Source organism: Crocuta crocuta, unplaced genomic scaffold (genome assembly GCF_008692635.1).
Source record: "Crocuta crocuta isolate KB4526 unplaced genomic scaffold, BGI_CrCroc_1.0 scaffold248, whole genome shotgun sequence".
NCBI classification, from domain to species: domain Eukaryota; kingdom Metazoa; phylum Chordata; class Mammalia; order Carnivora; family Hyaenidae; genus Crocuta; species Crocuta crocuta.
This window is the reverse complement of record NW_027532409.1, coordinates 6,381,533-6,401,935: the sequence shown is the minus strand read 5'-3', so window position 1 is coordinate 6,401,935 and position 20,403 is coordinate 6,381,533.

Here is a 20,403-nt window from a genome sequence, read left to right as displayed (position 1 = left end):
AAAATATCTATTCAAGTCCTTTGTCCATTTTTTAAAATGTTTTTAAAAATTATTTATTTTTGAGAGAGCACGAGCTGAGGAGGGGCAGAGAGAGGGGGCAACAGAGGATCTGAAGTAGGCTCTGCAATGATAGCAGTGAGCTCATGTGGGGCTCGATCTCATGAACCATGAGCTCATGATCTGAGCTGAAGTTGGACGCTCAGCCATTAAGCCACCCAGGTGCCTCCTCCTTTGTCCATTTTTTAATGTTGATTTTTGTTGTTGTTGTTGTTACAGTTTCTGATATATTCTAGATGTTAACCCTTTTTCAGACATGATTTGCAAATGTTATTCATTCCACAGATTGCCTTTTCACTCTGTTGATTATGTCATACTTTTTTGATAGGAATTTTGTGAGGAGATATGGAACTATATAAATATCCCCTTCCTTTTTATACTTTTCATTTATTTATTCATTTATTTTTATCAGTATTGGACTCATGGCTTCCTATATTATTCAGTGTGTTAAAACCTGTTACTATCATTCTAAATTTTGATACAATCCTTTTGACACCTTCTTATCATTCTCTGAGCACTTATTTTTTGCCACAAAAATCTTGTATTTCCCTCAATGTAATCCTGGAATTAGCTATTTCTCCAAGGACCCTGGTTCCTTTTAGTAGAGAATGGTATTTAGTAGAGAATAGCCCCAACTCTGGTACTGCTTAAATCTATGGTTTTGAAAGGCCCAGTATCTGATCTGGAGAGGCGTACCTCACGAACCAGCCAGAACAAACCCCTCATTTACAGATGAGGAGACTGAGGGCTAAATGGGATCAACTGGCCAGTGTTCCCCAGTCAGTGAGAGAACTTAGAAAAGAACAGAGGCCTCTGACTCCCTATCCAGTGCTGCTTCCCTGGCAGTACATATTGTTAGCTATGAGGTGTGAGTGAGGCCTGTCCCCTCTGCACTTTCCTTTCCTTTTTCTGTCCAGAGGGATAGCTTCACCCTGGAGGCCCAGGACTGCCTGAGACCTAACCTTGTCTCTCCGCTTTTTATGAGCCTTCCTTCTTTGGAAACTTTTATGGGTGAATCCACATTAAATTGCAGAGGAGATCCTCAGCTTTTCGCTCTAGCTCTGGTGGACTTGGGGCTGGCAGACTTGGACGAGTAGTCCAAGTGCACCTGGGTCTCCCACTCCAGACCAGGGATTTGGGTCATGTGTCTTCCTGAAGCCCATCTCAGTCAGCTAACAGCTGTCTCATAGGGACTTCAACAGAAGATGGGGTCCAGGCCTGATCCTGAGTTGGGAAGGCAATGGGAAGGGTCTCCTCCACCTGCCTCCTGGTTCCCAGCCCACTTGGGTTTTACTAACAGGGAAACACTAGAACACTCCTTCCCATACTTGGAGGCCAGTCTCTTGAGCCTCATTTCAAAGTTGGGAGTAAGGATCCTTTGGATAACATTCCATTAGAGAATGTTTTCTGTGCCAGATTTGGGGGTGGGTGGTGCTACATCTAACCAGCACCACCTAGTTTGGTCAACTATGGGCTGAGGAGGCATGACTACTCAACCAGTGCCTATTAGCAGTGACACCATACTAGTCTGAGCTGAGCTTTTGTCCCCTTTATATTCAGCAGTCACTTCCTAGGCCCCCACCATGTGTCAGGCGTTATGTGAGCTCAATCCAGTGGACTTTCAAGTAACAGTGAAGATACAAGTGGGTTCCATATATGAAGCACAAGTAGGGACTGCAAGGGAAAGGGCCTAACTTCTGATATTTGGTTCTGGCACCTTAATTCTGGAGTGTTAGCTCCTTGTAGCAAGACTGTACATATAAATTAAAACTTGAGTTGGAGGGCTCAACTCAATTGGTTGGCTCAGTCAGTTGGATGCTGACTCTTGATTTTGGCACAGGTCATGATCCCAGGGTTGTGGGACAGAGCCCAGCATCGAGCTCTGAGCTGAGCATGAAGCCTACTTAAGATTCTCTGTCCCTCTCCCCAACTCACACTCACTAAATAATCCCATATTTGTTTTAAAAAAAAAAAAAAAAAAACTGAGTTGGGCAATGAAGAATGATTTTGCTAAGTGAAAAATGTGGAAAGGGCACTATAGGCAGAAGAAATAATTTGAGCAAAGTTGGAACCACCAAAGTGTGAGGTTATCTGGAAGAACAGGAGGGCACCAAGGTGGGCTACTGTCTAAATGACGGGGGAAGTTGTTTTAAGACATGAAATTTCATGGGGCGCCTGGGTGGCTTAGTCGGTTGAGCGTCCGACTTTTGCTTAGGTCATGATCTTGCGGTTCGTGGGTTCGGGCCCTGCGTCGGGCTCTGTGCTGACTGCCAGCTCAGAGCCTGGAGCCTGTTTCAGTCTGTGACTCCCTCTCTCTCTGACCCTCCCCTGCTCACGCTGTCTCTCTCTCTCCTAGAAATAAATAAAACATTAAAAAAAAATTAAATTAAAAAAAAAGACATGAAATTTCAGATACCTCAGAGCCTAGGCCTGCAAGGTGCAAGCACTGTACCTTCCAGGGAGCGTGCTGACTTTAAAAGCAATGGAGACTCCATGTAGGTTTTAAAAATTTTTATTTTTTTAAAGTTAACATGTGCATAAAGGGAAACTGAGAAACACAAGAAGCAAAGAACAAAGTCATCCACAATCATCACAAGCAGTTTACAGTTTGACTTCTAGGTCCCATGTGTGTACCTACACAACTAAGCATTTTAATGTAATTAAGATTGTACAGTTACGTATCATGCTTTTTTACACACCATGAATATTTACCATTTCAAAGTCCCAAAACTATGAGTATTTTGATAACCAAGAATACACTACACCAACACCATCTGAAAGAAAAAAATGTAATCCTGCCTTTCTTGGCGACAAAAATGGCAGCAGGCCTCAAGATAAAGATACTGGCAGAGTTACAATTAAAATACTGCATTCCCTTAATGTTTAATTAAAAATGAGACAAAGTAACAGAGTACACAAAGTATAATGCTTCTAAAAGAATTCATTCTCTAATCTATACTATTCAAATATTAGCAAGGAGGTATGTTTCCGCTGAATCACTTAATGTAGCCCTACAGTACAGCCAAAGAGATGCATACACATTATCATTAGAATGTAGATATGAACACATCCACACACATCTCTCCCACTATACTTCCTTCTGCCCCTCTGCTGCCAGTCTAATGAGTAAGTCCTGACATACATTTCTGAGACAGCTTAAAACTTCCATGCCCAAGATGCTTCCTTCCTATCAATTATAACAAAAAGAAACGTATAAATTGGTTACTTTAGTAGCTGTACATTGTATCATACATTGTCATCTCAGGACATCCAAAAAGTTTAGTGTTACAAAATAATGAACCTTGTCCACAACAAACACAGATACTTTATAAAAATGCACACAGACTTATGTTTATAACCTAAAACTGTCTTCTAGATGTGGAGATACTAGCAAAAAGCCCTTCCCTTCACCCCTCCTCTGCTCCCTCACCATTTCAATTACAAAGTACAGGACTACATCTAGCTCCAAGAGGCTGATTAACAGACACTCCCAGAACAGTCTTTCCTAAAAACTAACAAAAGGGCATTTATAAAGGGATTATTTTACTATTTCTATTTTTAATATACTTTGGGCATTAGGATTTGCTTTGTCCTTTAACACAGAGCAATATTAACTAAAATGCACATACAGAATAATGACTAGACAACCTGAATTTGTCTTAAAGACTCCTGGGCACAGAACCCTTCTCTTCTCACCCACCCCCCTGCCCCCCGCCTTCAATGAACACTCTCCAAGACATCAAGTTTAACACTTCTATTCCCCAAATACAACCATTCCTATAAACTAACACTTAAAGGGCGGTTACTTTAATTTTCTACTTCTAACATGTTGTTCACTTTCAAACATCTAAAAGACTAGATGTTTCAGGTAAGGATTTAAAATTTGCCCACTACTTAAGTAGTAGCACTGAAGGAACATTCTGGCCTAGAACCCTTCCTCTTCTCACCTCTACCAACCCAGTGGAAAGTATAAGCATCTGTAATGCTCAGAGGAGATTTTAACAATTTCACTTCCTCTAGTTGTTTTCAGAACAGTCTTTCTTATGAATTTAAACACAAAGTGTATACAATATATTTATATACTAACTACTTTTGTCATACACTGGCAACCTCTTTAACATCTAGGAAGACTAGATGTTGTAAATTAGGACTCATTTGTCCTTTATATACACTATATACACAGTTAAGTAAAACAGAATGCAGACATAGGCGACAATGGTTAACCTGCCTAATTATAAACATACTGGTATAAGCCCTTTGCGCTTTCTTCTTCCTCCCTGAACCAGCACAACTACTGCATAATGTGTACTGCTCTGAGAGGTGATTTGATCATTCTGATCATTCCATTTTCAAAAAGACAATATTTCACATGAATTTTAACAAAAAGATATCTACAAAATGTGTTATTTTTCTACCTCTACTTTTAACATACTTTGTGCACTTCTAAACATCTAGAAAGGCTAGATGTTTCAAATAAGGACTTAAGTTTGTCCACTATATACACAGTAGTGTTGAATAAACTACACACATGTAACAATGGGTTATATCTGAAAGTGTCTTCTGAACAGGAACATTCTGGTCTAGCCCCTCCATTTCTCACAATTCCTCTCCACCACCAACTCAAGGGTTGGGTACAGATAGGCACACGTGTCAGATGTGACTACAATGTCATCTTAAAAGTTCTTTTCAGAAGACAGCCTTTCGATGAATTTGAACACAAAGTGTACAAAATGTGATAGTTTACTAACTCTACTTTTGTCATACATTGGCAACCTCTTTAATATCTAGAGACTAGATATTATAAAATTAGGACCCATTTGTCCAGTATATATACAATATATACAGTCAAGTTAAATGCACATAACATATAGGGCAATGGATAAACTGAAATTTCCTAGCACACACTAACAAAACATCTTTTGCAATTTTTTCCCCTCCCACCTCCCTCAAACCAATGAACAAGTAAGCATACTGTTCAGAGAGGTGAGTTAGCAATTCCATTTCCAAAAACAGTATTTTCCATCAGTTTTTAAGAGCTATTTACAAGAAGTGTTAATCTACTTCTACTTTTAAATACACCAAGCATTTCTAAATATCTAGGGAAAGACTAGATATTTCACAGAAGAACTTAAGTTGTTCACTATGTACAAAGCAGTGTTAAATAAAATTGCACACACCTAACAATGGGTATAATCTGAGGTATCTTCTATATATGACCATTCTGGCCTAAACTATTCCCTTCCTCACCTCCTTTTCTCCACCACTCATCCAGCAGACAAGTACAGGCATGTGTAATGCTTAGAGGTGGTTGAACAAATTCATATCCAAAAGTCATTTACAGAAGAAAAGCTTTCCTTTGAATTTCAACATGTGTACAAAATGTGGTATTTTACTATGTTGTCATACACTAGCAACCTCTTTAACATCTAGAGACTAGATGTTGCAAAACTAGGACTCATTTGTCCAGTATATGCACTATACACAGCAAAACAAAACACACATAATATACAAAATATGGTTTTGTCTGAAAATGTCCAAATATTAACACACTGGCATATTACCTTTTGCAATTCTTTCCCTTCCACCTCCTCAACCACTGAAAAGTGGTCAGAAGTGGTTTAACAATTCCATTCCCAAGACAGTTATTTCCTATGAATTTTAGCAAAAAAAGATTTACAAAATGATATTTTACTACCTCTACATTTAACATACATTGGGCACTTCTAAACATCTAGACGGGACTAGATGTTTCAAATAAGGACTTAATTTGTCCACTATATACATAGCAGTCTTGAATAAACTGCATACATGTAACAGCTGTAATGAGAAAGTGTCTTCAAAATATGAACATTCTAGCCTAAGACCAACCCTTCTCTTCTCTTCATCAACCCAATGGGCTATAATGCTCAAATTTTCAGAAGACAATCTTTCTAGGAATTTAACACAAAATATACAAAACATATTAGTTTACTAACTCTATTTTTGTCATACACTGGCAACCTCTTTAACATCTAGAAAGACTAGATGTTGAAAATTTGGACTCATTTGTCCAGTATATACACTATATACACAACTAAGTAATACAAAATGCAGGAACATAAAGACAACGGTGAATCTTGCCTCACTATGGCAGAGCTCTTGGCACTTCCTTCTCCCTCTCTCCTCCTCTGAACCAGGGCACAAACACAATGCCTACTGTTCAAAGAGGCGGTTTGGCCATTCCCAAAAATTAAACAGTATTTCATATGAACTTTAACAAAAAGATATATACAGAATGTCTTTTTACTACCTCTATTTTTAACATATCAGGCACTTAAGAATATCTAGAAAGACTAGAGATCGCAAAAAAGTACTTAGCATTGTCAACTATATATACAGTAGTTGAGGAATAAGATGCATACACACAAAAATGGTTATAATAAGAAAATGTCTTCTAAATATGACCAGTCTGGCACAGAACCTTCTTTTCTTCCTCAAGGTCTTCTTCCTGTCCTCTTACCCACTGAACAAACGTGGACGTGTGTCGCTCCTGATGTCGCTTCTAGAGGTGGTTTAACAATTACATTTCAAAAAAAGTCATCTCCAAAAGGTATTTCTTTTCTATGATTTTTAAAAAAACAAACAAGCATTTACAAGACGTGTGATTTTTCTAACTCTACTTTATCATATGTCGGCAACCTCTTCACATCTAGAAAGCCCTGACGTAGCAAAAGTTTTCTTTTGAAAGGTTGGGGGGTAAGTTGAGAGCAGCTTTTTCATATTATATACACAGGCCTTCTATAAACGGCCAGTAAATCTTCCCAAAGGGTGGTCTTCCTATTGGTCAAATGCGGCGCGTAATTCTCCCATTTCTATCTTTCAATGTCAACGTTTGGTAGAACGAAGACAAACCGCCTTAGGGCCCGTTAACCGTTCCACCGGTCGTGGACCGGGGCTTCGCTCACCTTCCGGACCCGTTAGGGCCTCTGTCCACTGTTGTTCGGAGGTGAGGTTTCGTCCAATTGGGACGGAGCGGTCATCCCACGGCCCGCATCTGTGGGGCTCAGAGGCCCAACGGTGGTCGAGCTCGCGTCCATGGACACCCGCCTTCTCGGGCCCTCGAAGGCCTCAACGGCCTTCCTGCGCGGCATCCGAGTGGCCTCCATTCTTCTCCCCTGCCACGCCCGACGTCCAAAGGCGCCTTGTCCCCGCGGGCTGGACAAGTGCTTCGCGTAGGCCCCGCAAAGCTGGGCCAGGAGACTGGGCGGCCAGCGAGGTCTGGGCTCCAAGAGGCCGCCGCCATTGGCGCCAGGGAGAGGGTGGGGGTGGGGAGAAGTTCGCGGCTGCTTCAAGGTCTCGGCCCAGCCAGTGGACAACCGCGGCGAGGGCTCTGGGTCTCTGCAGGTCAAGAGCACCGCGACCTGTCCCCAGGGCCCCCAGTTCACCCGCCGGCCCAAGGCCGGAGGGCCTGGAGGGCCCCGGGATAGACGGCCACGCTGCGTTTCTCACCTCGCTCTCCGCCGGAACTGACTTGGCAGTTCTCTTCGCTGGCAAGAGAAGAGCGGCACCGGAAGTGCCCTTGCGCAGGGAGCCGCGAACCGAGGTTCCGGGATTGAAAAGTTCCGGCGTGGGGAAGGACAAGGAAGGCGTCACGTGGGGTCAGGCCGCCCTCCTGGCTTACCTTTGGCAACCGGAATGGTTACCCGACTCAGAAGTCTCTGGGCTGGCGAGCATGCGTGTTTCTCGATTCCCGCTTTTCCCCACTGTTGGGGTAAGGAGGCTCTCTACGATTTTTCAGTCATTCATCATCTATTTATTGAGCACCTACTATTTGTCACATAAACACTGGGAATGCTGCAGTGAAGGGAAAAAAACACGAAAATTTCTGCCCTCTTGAAATGTACATTCTAATAGGAGAAACAGATAATCCTTACAGTGCATGAAAAACCAGAGAGCGAAAAGTGCTGTGGAGAAATAAAAAGGTGAGAGAAATATGAAATGAGTGTGGAATGTTTTAAGTGGTGGTCAGGCGACTTTTGAGCAGGAATCTGAAGGAGGTGAAGGAATGAGCCATACATCGGGATGTCAGGTGCAAAATCTTTCCTGGCAGCGGGGGCGAGGGGTGCACAGTCAGTGCACACCCAATGCACAGACCCTAAAGCTGAAGCATATGGGCCTGCCCTGGCCCAGGAACAGCAAAGAGGCTGGAGCAGAATGGGCAGGCAGGAATGTAGAGGTTAGGCCAAGTCATGTATTGTGAAGGAGGCAAAAAGGAATTTGGTACTTTCTTTCTGAATGAAATGGGAGCCGTTGTGGGGTTTGAGCTACAGCATGGGGAAGAGCTGAAGTGGAGCCAGAGGTAGAAGCAGAGAGTCCTGCTAGTAGGCTATTGCAGTCAACCAGGTGAAGTAAGATAGGGCTTGTCCCAGGATGATGGCAGCAAAGGTGGGAAAGAAAAAAAAAGTGTTGAATTCAAGATAAACATAAAATCGAACCTGCAGGATTTACTGATAGACCAGATGTAAAATGTGCAAAAGTGGAAATTAAGGAAGACTCCAAAACATTTGGCCTGAGCAAGTGAAGGAAGGAATTGCCATTAACTGTGATGTGAGAGGCCATGGGAGGAGCAAATTTGGGGGAAAATATCAGGAATTCACTTTTAGACATGGTTAATTTGAGATGCCTCCATTTGACATTCAAGTGGAGATGCCTGATAGACAGTTGGATTTATGAGTCTTGCATTTATGGGAGAGTCTGTGCAGGACATTTGCATTTGAGAGTTATCAGTATATAGATGTATTCAATAAAGATATGAGACCGCATGAGACAAAGAAAGAAGCCACTGGGCTCAATATCTGGAGAGAAGAGGGAGGAGGGGAAGGAGCTAGAGATCACATGGGGGTTCAAACACTAGGAAAGTCTGACTAGGTGTGTGGTTGACACGTTGACTAAGACAAGGTGAAGGAAAGTCTCAGTGTAGAGTTCCTGATCCTCTTTCTGAGCTCCCTTCCACCTAAGTAGCCAACAGGCTAGTAGCCCTAAAGATGATGATTATGACAAACATGTGTATATCCTGTTTTCTACTTGATATCTCTTCTTGAATGTTCTAACAGTAGCTTAAACTCCTCTTGTGCAAAACAAAACTCTTGACATGTCCCCAGAGCCTCCTCTTCCCCAAATCAGTAAATGGTAGTTCCATCCAGTTCCCAAATAATAACATGGGGCATCTTCCTTATTTCAACTCTTTCACTCCTCATCCCCCAACCAACACAAGTCCTTTCTTCCTCCTAAACATATTTAACATACAGCCCTTTCCCTGTACTATCCAATATGGTAGCCACCAGCTACACAAGGCTATGAACTTTTTAATTAAAACAACATGAAATTAAAAGTTCAGTTCTTCAGCTGCACTAGCCACATTCCAAGTGCTGGAGAGCCATAGGTGGTTAGTGGCTACTGTATGAGCATAGATGTAGAACATTTCCACCATCCCAGGAAGTCACAGGACACTGCTGGTAGATAACCTAGTTCAAAGCAGCAGCATCTCTCTGCTGGTCTGGATGACTCTAACAGCTTCTTAATTGGTTCTGACTGTTTCTCCTACCCTTCCCTTTTCATCTATTGTCTCTACAGAAGCCAGAGTTAACTTTTAATCAGACGTCAGATTTTGTTACTGTCTTGTTTAAGTTTTCAGTGGCTTTTCAACACACTTGGAATAAAATCCAAACTTGTGAGTGTATCCTACTACCCTGTCATTACGCCTTAGCCACAGTGGCCTCTTTGCTTTTCCTTCTACTCTCCAAGCTCTTCTCAAGCTCAGGGTCTTTCCACAAACTGTTCCCACTAACTGGAACGATCTGCAGCTGACTCTTGGAAAGGCTGAGTGTCTGTTCATCTCATAAGTCTCAGTTCCAGTATCATTTCTTTAGAGGATCTTTCCTGACATCCCTGTCCCAAGGGCTTTCTTCCAGTTATCATTACATTATCCTATGTATTTCCTTCATTCATCATAATATATCATTATTTTATTAATAATGAACATTTTGGGGTGCCCAGGTGGCTCAGTCAGTTAAGCATCTAACTCTTGATCTCAGGGTTGTGAGTTCAAGCCCCACATTGGGCTCCATGCTGGGTGTAGCCTCTTTAAAAAAAAACAATAATTATGAACATTTCTATGTACTTCTTATGTGCAAGTACTGTACAAAGGACTTGGCTTTATATACTTCACCTTATTTATTTTCTAGTTTCCTTTCTTCTTGTTTTCCCTGATGTCCCTGGCACCTAGTACAGTGGCTGGCATACAGTAGACATTAATAATTTTAAATAAATGAATAAGTTAATTGAGCACTTACTGTGGGCCAGGCACTGTGCTGAAGCACTTTACATACATTGTCTCATTAAAAAAAAAATTTTTTTTAAATTTATTTCTAGGAGAGAGAGAGAGAGAGAGACAGCATGAGCAGGGGAGGGTCAGAGAGAGGGAGTCACAGACTCTGAAACAGGCTCCAGGCTCTGAGCTGACAGTCAGCACAGAACCCGACGTGGGGCTCGAACCCATGAACCGCGAGATCATGACCTAAGCAAAAGTCGGACGCTTAACCGACTAAGCCACCCAGGCGCCCCAATACATTGTCTCATTTAATTGGCACAGCAAGTCTGTGAAGTAGGTACTATTACTATCTTCCTTTATAGATGAGAGGCTATGCAACTTGTCTGTTCTCAGGAAGAATTAGGATTCTAACCCATTTCATCTGACTTTAGAGCTCCCTGGGAAGGCACTATAGAGGATTTAGAGGCCTGAGCACACACCAGCCTGCAGCCACCCACAGTTTACACTAGAAGCTGGAAAATAAAAAGACTTCTTTTTTGAAGGGCTTCCTATTTCAGATAAGCCAGAGTTTCTAGGTTTTCACTGCTCAGACAGGTGGCAGATTCAGGGCATGGGTCTGGACTTGGGATTATGCAGAGTGGCACAAACCAAATGCTTCAGTTTCATTCTGAGCATCCTCGGTGGGGCTGGGGTACTGGCCCGAAGACCCCAGACAAGACTCTGAGCTAGACACGATTCTGCTGACTCCACCATGTCTTTCTACCTGTCTCAAATCAAGGATGACACAAGGAGAGAAAGTAAAAATAATGAGCCTTCCTGGCGCTTCTCCTTGGGAAATATCACATGTCAGGCCTGTGACACAGAACGTGTTTATTAGGCCAAAGGCTCCAAGCTCATTAGCTGGGAATGGTGCTGAGCTGCAAGCCACCCACAGAGCTCGCTCGAGAAACAAACACAGTGCAGCACCCATCCCTCCCGGGCTGGGCATGCACGGCTCCACCATTATCAACTTGAGCACACATCTGCACTGAGGCAGGTTGAGTTGACCGCAGGGCCCCGGGAAATGGATTGTGTGTAGGTGTGTCCCAGAGAGGCTGCTCATAATCCTCACAGCTGCCATCCTTTGCTTGCATTTGAGCCTTGCTTCTACCCTAGTACAGAGTTCTCAAACTTGAATCATTCCCTAATCAGCTTAACAACTTCCTCCATACCCCTGTACCATCAATACCAGTTTTGACTTAATCTCTGCGAATTGACACACTTAGTACAATCATCACTACATTAGCCTTGTCCTCAATGGTGTTTGTGATATCACCAATTTGACATGCTGGTATATGTTTTCTGAAGTCTGATAATGTAAATATACAACTCTTCAAAAAATGTTCATTTGGGTTCCACTTGAAATCATATTGGTACAACCAAGATGCAAGACAATTAGTTTCAAAGAGGCTCAAGAGACAATCTGAAGGACCCCCCAATGGTCAAAGCTGCAACAATTTGAGGAAGAAAAGAAATAACATAGTACTGGATTATAGCCCAAAGTATAAGCTAAATATCCACGAGTCCATACTAATGTAAAATAAATGACTGAATAAATAAATAAGTGGGAGAGAATAGATAAATCTTCCTTAAAGAATAATTCCAAATAATTTATCCCTTTCAGACTGTGGAGCTTAATTCTTCCCTTGAGTGTGGGGTGCACTTAGTGACTTGCTCCCAAAGAGTAGAAAGAGGAAAACCAAGTAACTTCACAGGGGAGAAATTTGGTAAACACTACCTTAGCCAGGTACTAAAGGTGATCAAGTCATGTTGACAGCATGTATCCCTGACATGATGTCATGAGAAGTACCTTACCTCTGTGGCATCCTTCACCAAAATCCATAATTCCACGTGTGGCCAACTAATCTTTGACAAAGCAGGAAAGGGATATGCAATAATATAAAGACAGTCTCTTCAGCAAGTGGTGCTGGGAAAACTGGACAGAGACATGCAGAAAAATGAATCTGGACCACTTTTCTTACATCATACAGACAACTAAACTCAAAATGGATGAGAGACCTAAATGTAAGACAGGAAGCCATCAAAATCCTTGGGGAGAAAGCAGTTAAAAACTTGTTTGCCTTTGGCTGCAGCAACTTCTTACTCAATACATCTCCGGAGGCAAGGGAAATAAAAAGCAAAAATGAACTATTGGGACCTCCTCATCAAAATAAAAAGCTTCTGTACAGCAAAGGAAACAATCAGCAAAACTAAAAGGCAACCAACAGAATGGAAGAAGGTATTTGCAAATGACATATCAGATAAAGGATTACTATCCAAAATCTATAAAGAACTTCTCAAACTCAACACCCAAAAAAAACAATCCAGTGAAGAAATGGGCAAAAGACATGAATAGACATTTCTCCAAAGAAGACATCCAGATGGCCAACCAACACATGAAAAAATGCTCAACATCACTCATCATCAAGGAAATACAAGTCAAAACCACAATGAGATACCACCTCACATCCATTAATGTTAATGGCTAACATTAACAACTCAGGCAATGACAGATGTTGGCAAGGATGCGGAGAAAGAGGATCTCTTTTGCACTGCTGATGGGAATGCAAACTGGCACAGCAACTCTGGAAAACAGTATGGAAGTTCCTCAAAAATTAAAAATAGAACTATCCTACGATCCAGCAATTGCACTACTAGGTATTTATCCAAGGGACACAGGTGTGCTGTTTTGAAGGGGCACATGCACCCCAATGTTTATAGCAGCGCTATCAACAATAGCCAAAGTTGGAAAGAACCTAAATGGCCATCAATGGATCACTGGATAAAGAAGATGTTGTGTATGTGTGTGTGTATACACACACACACACACACACACACACACACACACATATACACACAATGGAGTATTACTCAGCAATCAAAAAGAATGAAATCTTGCCATTTACAGCTATGTGGATGGAACTAGAGGGTATTATGCCAAGTGAAATTAGTCAGTCAGAGAAAGACAAATATCATATGACTTTACTCATATGAGGACTTTAAGACACAGAACAGATGAACATAAGGGAAGGGAAGCAAAAATAATATAAAAACAGGAAGGGGACAGAACATAAGAGACTCTTAAATGAGTAAGGGGCGTTAAGGAATCTACTCCTAAAATCATTGTTTCACCATGTGGTAACTTGGATGTAAATTAAAAAAATAAATTAAAGAAACCCCATAACCCCAGGTGAACCAGAGAAGCCCAAATTGAGGGGTACACTATAAAACACCTGACCAGTACTCCTTAAAAAGAAGGAAAGTCTAAGAAACTGTCCTAGGCCAGAGAAGACTAAGAAGACATATCAACTAAATGAAAGGTAGTATCTTGGATGGGACCCTGGAACAAAAATGGATGTTAGTGGAAAAGCTAGTGAAATCCAAGTAAAGTGTAGAGTTTAGTTACTAGTAAGGTACCAAGGGTGGTTTCTTAGCTGTGACAAATGCACCACAGTCTTTTAAGATGTTAACAATATGGGAGACTGAGGGAGGGGCATATGGGAACTCTGTGCTCTGGGAAATCTCTGTACTCTGTAAATCAAAGATTTACATTTATTTTTTGTAAATATAAAGGTTTGTCTAAATAAGTTTCTTTAACAAAAGAGATGTGTGTACTAGTTTGGAGCATGAATTTTAAGTCATGTAGACCTATTTGTTTCCTGTGTCTCCTATAAATAATTTCACCAAGCAAGTAGCTTAATAGAAATGTATTATCTCATTATTCTAGAGGCCAGAAGGTCAACATTAGTCTTACTGGGCTAAAATCAAGGTATTGGGAGGGCCATGCTCCCTCCGTAGGCTCTTCCACCTTGTGGTGGCTGTATCATTCCAGTCTCTGCTTCCACAGTTGCATTGGCTTGTTCTATTCTCTCTGTGTCTGTCTAATCTCCCTCTTCTATTTGTGATGGTATCTAGGATAATCCTGGGTGACCTCCTCATCTCAACATCCTTAATCACATCTGCAAAGATCCTTTTCCCAAATAAGGTAACATCTGTAGGTTCTAGGGATTAGGTCCCTATATCTTTGGGTGGCCATTATTCAGCCTACTACAGCCTGGCTGTGTGAAATTTAGAACTTCCCATAGTATCAATATGCCTCCTTTAAAATGTAAAATAACGAAAGCTATGTAATTATTGTTAAAATGTTCATCTAGGGTCCACCTGAAATCATCTTGGTGATGATTGGCTTGGGCCCAAGCCACACTTTGTCAAATTAGTGCAACAGACTGGTCTCAGAAGCCCCACAGACCTAAATTCTAAATCTGGCGCCATCATGTACAAGCTTGTGACCTTGGGTAAGTCAGCACACTCCATGAAGGGCATTCTCATCTCCTGTGCAAGAGGGATGCTAAACCCCTCCTCAGAGGAATGCTGTCAGAACTCGTAGATCTTGGAGCCGATGTACATTAGATGTTGTCAACCTCCTGTTGACATCTCACAAAATACTTTCTAATACAACAACATGTTTGAGCTCCACAAAATTTCACCCTCTGAAATAAAGCTAAAATTTCCTTCCTGTGATACAGATGAAGAAACTGAGACTTGATGTCAATTGACTTAGCCAATGGCACCCAACTAGAAGACTAGAGACGGCAGGTGTCTGAGAACACAAAGGGCAGGGGCCAAGAGGCAGTGCCCCCTTTAGATGGGGCCAATTTGCCAACTTGTTCACTTGACATGTTTTCATGACTTTCATTACCTTTCTAGCCCTGGTAGGCATTTGAATTATGACCCATGATGTGTTTCTAACTCCTGGCTCAGTTGCTGGAATTTGATTTGAAAAAAACAAACAAACAACTATGGACTTGAAGCTTTGAAGTGATGCTCACAGGATTCCTCTTGACCCTGGCTTCTCAAATTAATAGGCTTCCTCTTCTCCAGACTGGATGAGACAGACCCATAGTTTGTCCCCTGGTTTGGCCAGATTTCTGGTTTTGATAGCTCCTTATTCTGAGTCCTTGAAGCAGAGACTCAAGCAGGACCTTCATGCTGCAGGGCCCAGCAAAGCTTTGAGTGTCCTGAAGCAGACCAGGGAGGCCTGCTGAAGGGAACTCCTGCTCCGCCCTCAGAGATCACACAGAGAGGGCCAGAGGGTGTGTTGAGGGTCTAGGAGCTAAGACTGCCTGGATTTCTATCCTGGTTCCACCACAGCCCGCTGACCCGGGTCACCAGACGCACTCGCCGCCCCCCACCGGCCTGGGGGCTCCATCTCGGAGGCGCAGGGGATCCGGGGGCAGAGGCAAAGCGCCGCAGCTGGTCCGCGGCTGCCATGGCAACGCCCCGAGGCCGAGAGGCGAAGGAGGGGCGGGTCCTTGGCCTGGCCAGGAACGAGGCCCTGCCCCCGAAACGAGCCTCAGGCGGAGGCCCCGCCCCCACCCTGAACAAGGCTCGGGGCCTCGGGTGCGGCGATTCCCCGGAAGTTGTGGCGTTCTGGTTGATTCCAACAGTGCCTGACAAGCTGCCTCGGACTGAGCGACTGTGTCACACTGACCACAGACGCCATCACTGCCTGACAATCCGTCTGTCTGGCTGTGTCTGACTGAACACAGACTCCGTGGGTGTCTGACGGACCAAGACTGTGTGATCTGTCCGCCTGACCACAGCTGACTGACTGACTGCCCCTACCTGGCTGATGGCATCCGGGCCTGACAGGGCGTGTCTGACTGAGTCCATATAACTGCGTCTGGCTGCCCAGCCCCCATCGGTGCTCGACAAGCTGTATCTGATTGACCCGCTTTCTGACTGATCCGTCTGCCCGGTGGTTTGACCACATCTCTGCTAAGCCCCCTGGGAGCGGCCGGCCGAGTGTGACTACGCCTGAGCCTGAGCGCCCCTACCGGGGCCCCTTCCCTGCCTGGCTGTGGGAAACGTGCTGACCACCCTGACCGCGTGGGGCCTCACCCTCACTACAGCCTGTGTGTGGCGGAGGCCGCCTGGCTGAGCACCGGGAAGGATGGAGCAGCCCGCCTGATGTGTGGGCTGACCGCATCTGCCAGGCTCTGGGGCTGAGTCTGCATGACTGGCTGGTTCTGGCTGACCATCTAACCGGGTCTCAGGGACTGGGTCTCTGGGTGACTGAGTCTGCCAGACTGTCCCTCCCTGGCCGTCTGTCTGACTCGGCTTGACCAAGAGCGGCTTTGTCCGACTCCACCTGCCCACTGCTGGGCTGGCTGACCTCCCTGGCATTCCACAGGAGTTGAGTCACACCACCCCTCCGTGCAACTGACAAGCCTACTCTGCCTTGGCCCCTGAGATGCTCTCCCTCCAGCTGTCCAACCAGTGGCTTCGGACGTGTTGCTTGTTCAGGGACTTGGGGCCTAGACATTTTCAGCTACAAGTCTGGGATTCAGGGTGNCAGAGGCCCAGTGGGGGAGCCAGGCATCAGAAACAGGACTCAAGGCCAGGTAGGGAAGCAGATGGAAGAAACTGTGGGGGTTCTCAAGGTCCCTGAGCTCAGACATCTAATTCTGTAACGGAGTCATCACCTTGAGGAGTCATGGTTGGTGTTTGGGTGTCTCCTGGCATCAGTGCATGACCCTGAAAACTTTATCCATGTTTGTGAGATATCTCTGTCAGTGCCTCGCTGTTCTGCAGAAGGGGCATCCCACAGACTTTAGACCTCCTTCTGAAAGAAACTATCTTTCTCATAGTTTTTGTGCATTTATATGGACCAGCCACATCAACCACATGGGATGGAAAGAGAGGCGTGTACCAGAATAATGGGGAAAGAAACACAGGCAATTCGATTAGAGGGAATAATTTTTTTAAAGTAAGCATGTCAATTGTATGGGTGTGCTATGATTTATAGTTATTGTTATTAATAATAATAAATGAGAGCATGGGACTAGCTTATCTTGATGGAGCTCTAGCATTCTGAGATGCTGCCTTTCCATTAATGACAAAGGCCTGGCTGCCTCATTGATTTCATTATAAGCAAAATGAGGAATGAGAGGAAATAAACAGCTCCATTCCCGAGGGCTCTGTCTTAGCTTGGACTGCTATAGCAAGATACCATAGACTGGGGGGTTAAAATACAGACATTTATGTGTCAAAGTTTTGGAGGTTGGAAGGTCCAAGATCAAGGTGCAGGCTGACTTGGCTCCTGGTGAAGCTCTTTTCCTGGACTGCAGACAGCTATCTTTTGCATTGTCATCACATAGTGGGTATGATGTCCTCTCTTCTTATGAGGACACTAATCCCATGATGGGAGTCCACCCTCATAACCTCCTCCAAACATAATTACCCCCCAAAGGCTCCACCTCCAATACCATCACCTTGGGAGTTAGGTCATGTAGAGGACTGGGGTTTGATGTATGGACTCTTTTGTAATACCATCAGCCTAAACTTTCTGATATTCTGCTTTCACCCCATCCCTGCTCTGCTCAGAAACTGTCATGACACCTCAACCTGGCTGTTAAGACTCATCGTGGTTTAACTTTCAACCAAACTTTATGACTTTATTTCCCACCTTCTCCTATATGAATTCTCTCCCCTTGCTGGATAGGTCTCTTCACTGACCTCAATATTTGAATTTGGGGAGGACACATTCAGTTCCTGGCAGACTCTCCCAACATGAAGTTGGCTCTCAGCCAGTGTGGGCAGTGGGGCTTCCCCAGGGTAGGGGCTGGGAAAAGAGGCAGCAACAAGTGGCCTGGAGCAGTTGTACCTCATTTATTTATTCATTCATTTGACAAGTCTTTTTTGAGTACAGGTGAGTGCTAGACATTGTGCTGGGCTCTCACCCTCCTCTCATGGAGCTTAGATTTATGCCTCTCAACTCTGATCCTGACAAGGCCACGTGCTGGGTTCCAAATACTTTCTTTTTGGACAATCTGAACAGCTGAAGGTGGGAGAGCTGGTATAGTGTGGTGGTTCCTAAAGACTGATCCCCCAGGAACTTGTTAGAAATGCAAATTCTTAGGCCCCACCACAGATGAACTGAATCAGAAACTCTGATGGTGGGGTACAGGGATCTATGGTTTAGCAAACCTCCAGGTGATGGTGATGTGTGCTAAAGCCTGAGAAGCACTAGTAGAACAATTGGGCCTATTGGCTCTGGTGTCAGAGTGACCATATTGGAATCTCAGCTTTCCTGCATAAGATCTGTGTGATTTTGACCAAGTCAATGACTCTTTCTGTGCCTCGCTTTTCTCATTTGCATGATCAATATAATTGCTTTAAATTATTGTTGTGCGTATAAAGTCATATAAAGAGCTTGGCACATAATTTCAATTCTAGGAATATATCCTGAGGACCTATTCCAGCATAAGCTGAATGGTGCATGTACAGGATATTCACTAATGCATTGTTTAGAATAGGAAAGAAACACCTATCCATAGGAGACTAATTTAATAAATCACAATCTGCCATACAAAAAATGAAGCATCTCTTTATATACTCATATGAAAATATCTTCAGAATTTCCAAGTTAAAAAAAAACCAAGGTACAGAAGTGTGTCCAGTATGCTCCCATCTGTGTAAAGAAAAAGAGTCTTCATAGAATCTTTATCTATGTATAGATTATTTCTGAAAGGAGACTCAGAAACTGGTAACAGTGGAAAAAGAGATGGATGGCTGAAAATAGGGGCAGGAGGGAAATTTATTTTTATCACGCATGTGTCTTTTTATGACTTAAAATTTGCAATATGTATATCCACGTCCTATTCACAAAAATGAAGTTTAAAAAAGAGTGGGGAGTACTCAGCACAGTGCCTGGCAGCGGCGGTAGTGATGATGGCCATTCCACAGCTCTGTGCGGATGATTCATTGCAGAAATGCAGCCCAGAGATACCTGGCATGTGGCCACAGCCTCTCCTCTTCTATGTAGCCCCTATCGCCCCATCAGAGATTCTTTGCATTTAGATATGAAATGCAGTTTCAGGATTTTTTGGTGTAACCCTTTTATTTTAAAGATGAGGAAACTATGGCCCAGAGAGAGGCCAGAACTAGCCCAAGATCATCTAGAGGACTGGGGTTCGCTGTAGGGACTCTTGATTCCATCAGCCTAAGCTTTCTGATAATTCTGCTTTCACCCCATCCCTGCTCTGCTCAGAAACTGTCATGACTCCTCAACCTGGCTGTTAAGACTCGTTGTGGTTTAACTTTCAACCAAACTTCCCAACTTTATTTCCGACCTTCTACTAAGTGAATTCTCTCCCCTTGCTGGATAGGTCTCTTCATTGACCCCAAATGCTCCTGCTTTCCAGACATCACAACTTGTCAGTGCTGTGCTCTCTGCCTGAAATGCATTTCTCCTTCCTGTCCGTTTGTGGAGATCCTACCTACACATGGAGGCAGAATCACACCTAAATTGCACTTCCTTTAGGAAGTCCTCCCTGATTACCCAAGCTCACAGAGTGGACTAATTTAAAAATTTCTTGTAAAACTTGCACTTCTTTTTTTTAATTAAAAAATTTTTTAATGTTTATTTTTGAGAGAGAGAGAGACCGACTATGTGGGAGTGGGAGAGGGGCAGAGAGAGAGAGAGACATAGAATCCGAAGCAGGCTCTAGGCTGTCAGCTAGGCTGTCAGCACAGAGCCTGATGCAGGGCTCGAACCCACAAACCGTGAGATCATGAACCAAGCTGAAGTTGGACGCTTAACCAACTGAGCCACCCAGTGCCCCAAACTTGTGATTGTTAACAGGGGAATAGGATGCTCCTTGAACAATGGGAAGTGGACTAGGATACAGCCAGTTTCTCATCCTAACTCTCCATTTCTGGAGAAAACTGGGCACATGACCTTGGCCCTTATTGTCTCAGGGAAGCACTGGGTGAGGACACCACTGAGCCCTCCTGAAGCCAGGATCCTGTCTGTAGGAATGAACTGCTAGTTCTGTTTCTACCCTGATGTTTACTTGGCCTAGAGGCCCAGCATGATGAAACCTGGCCCTGTTGCCGAGCACCTTGGGAGGCCTCCCTCCAGAGTCTCTCTGTGCTCAGACAGTGGCCCTTTGTGGAGCAGAGGAGCAGGACTGAAAGTGGGGCCTCTGGAACAG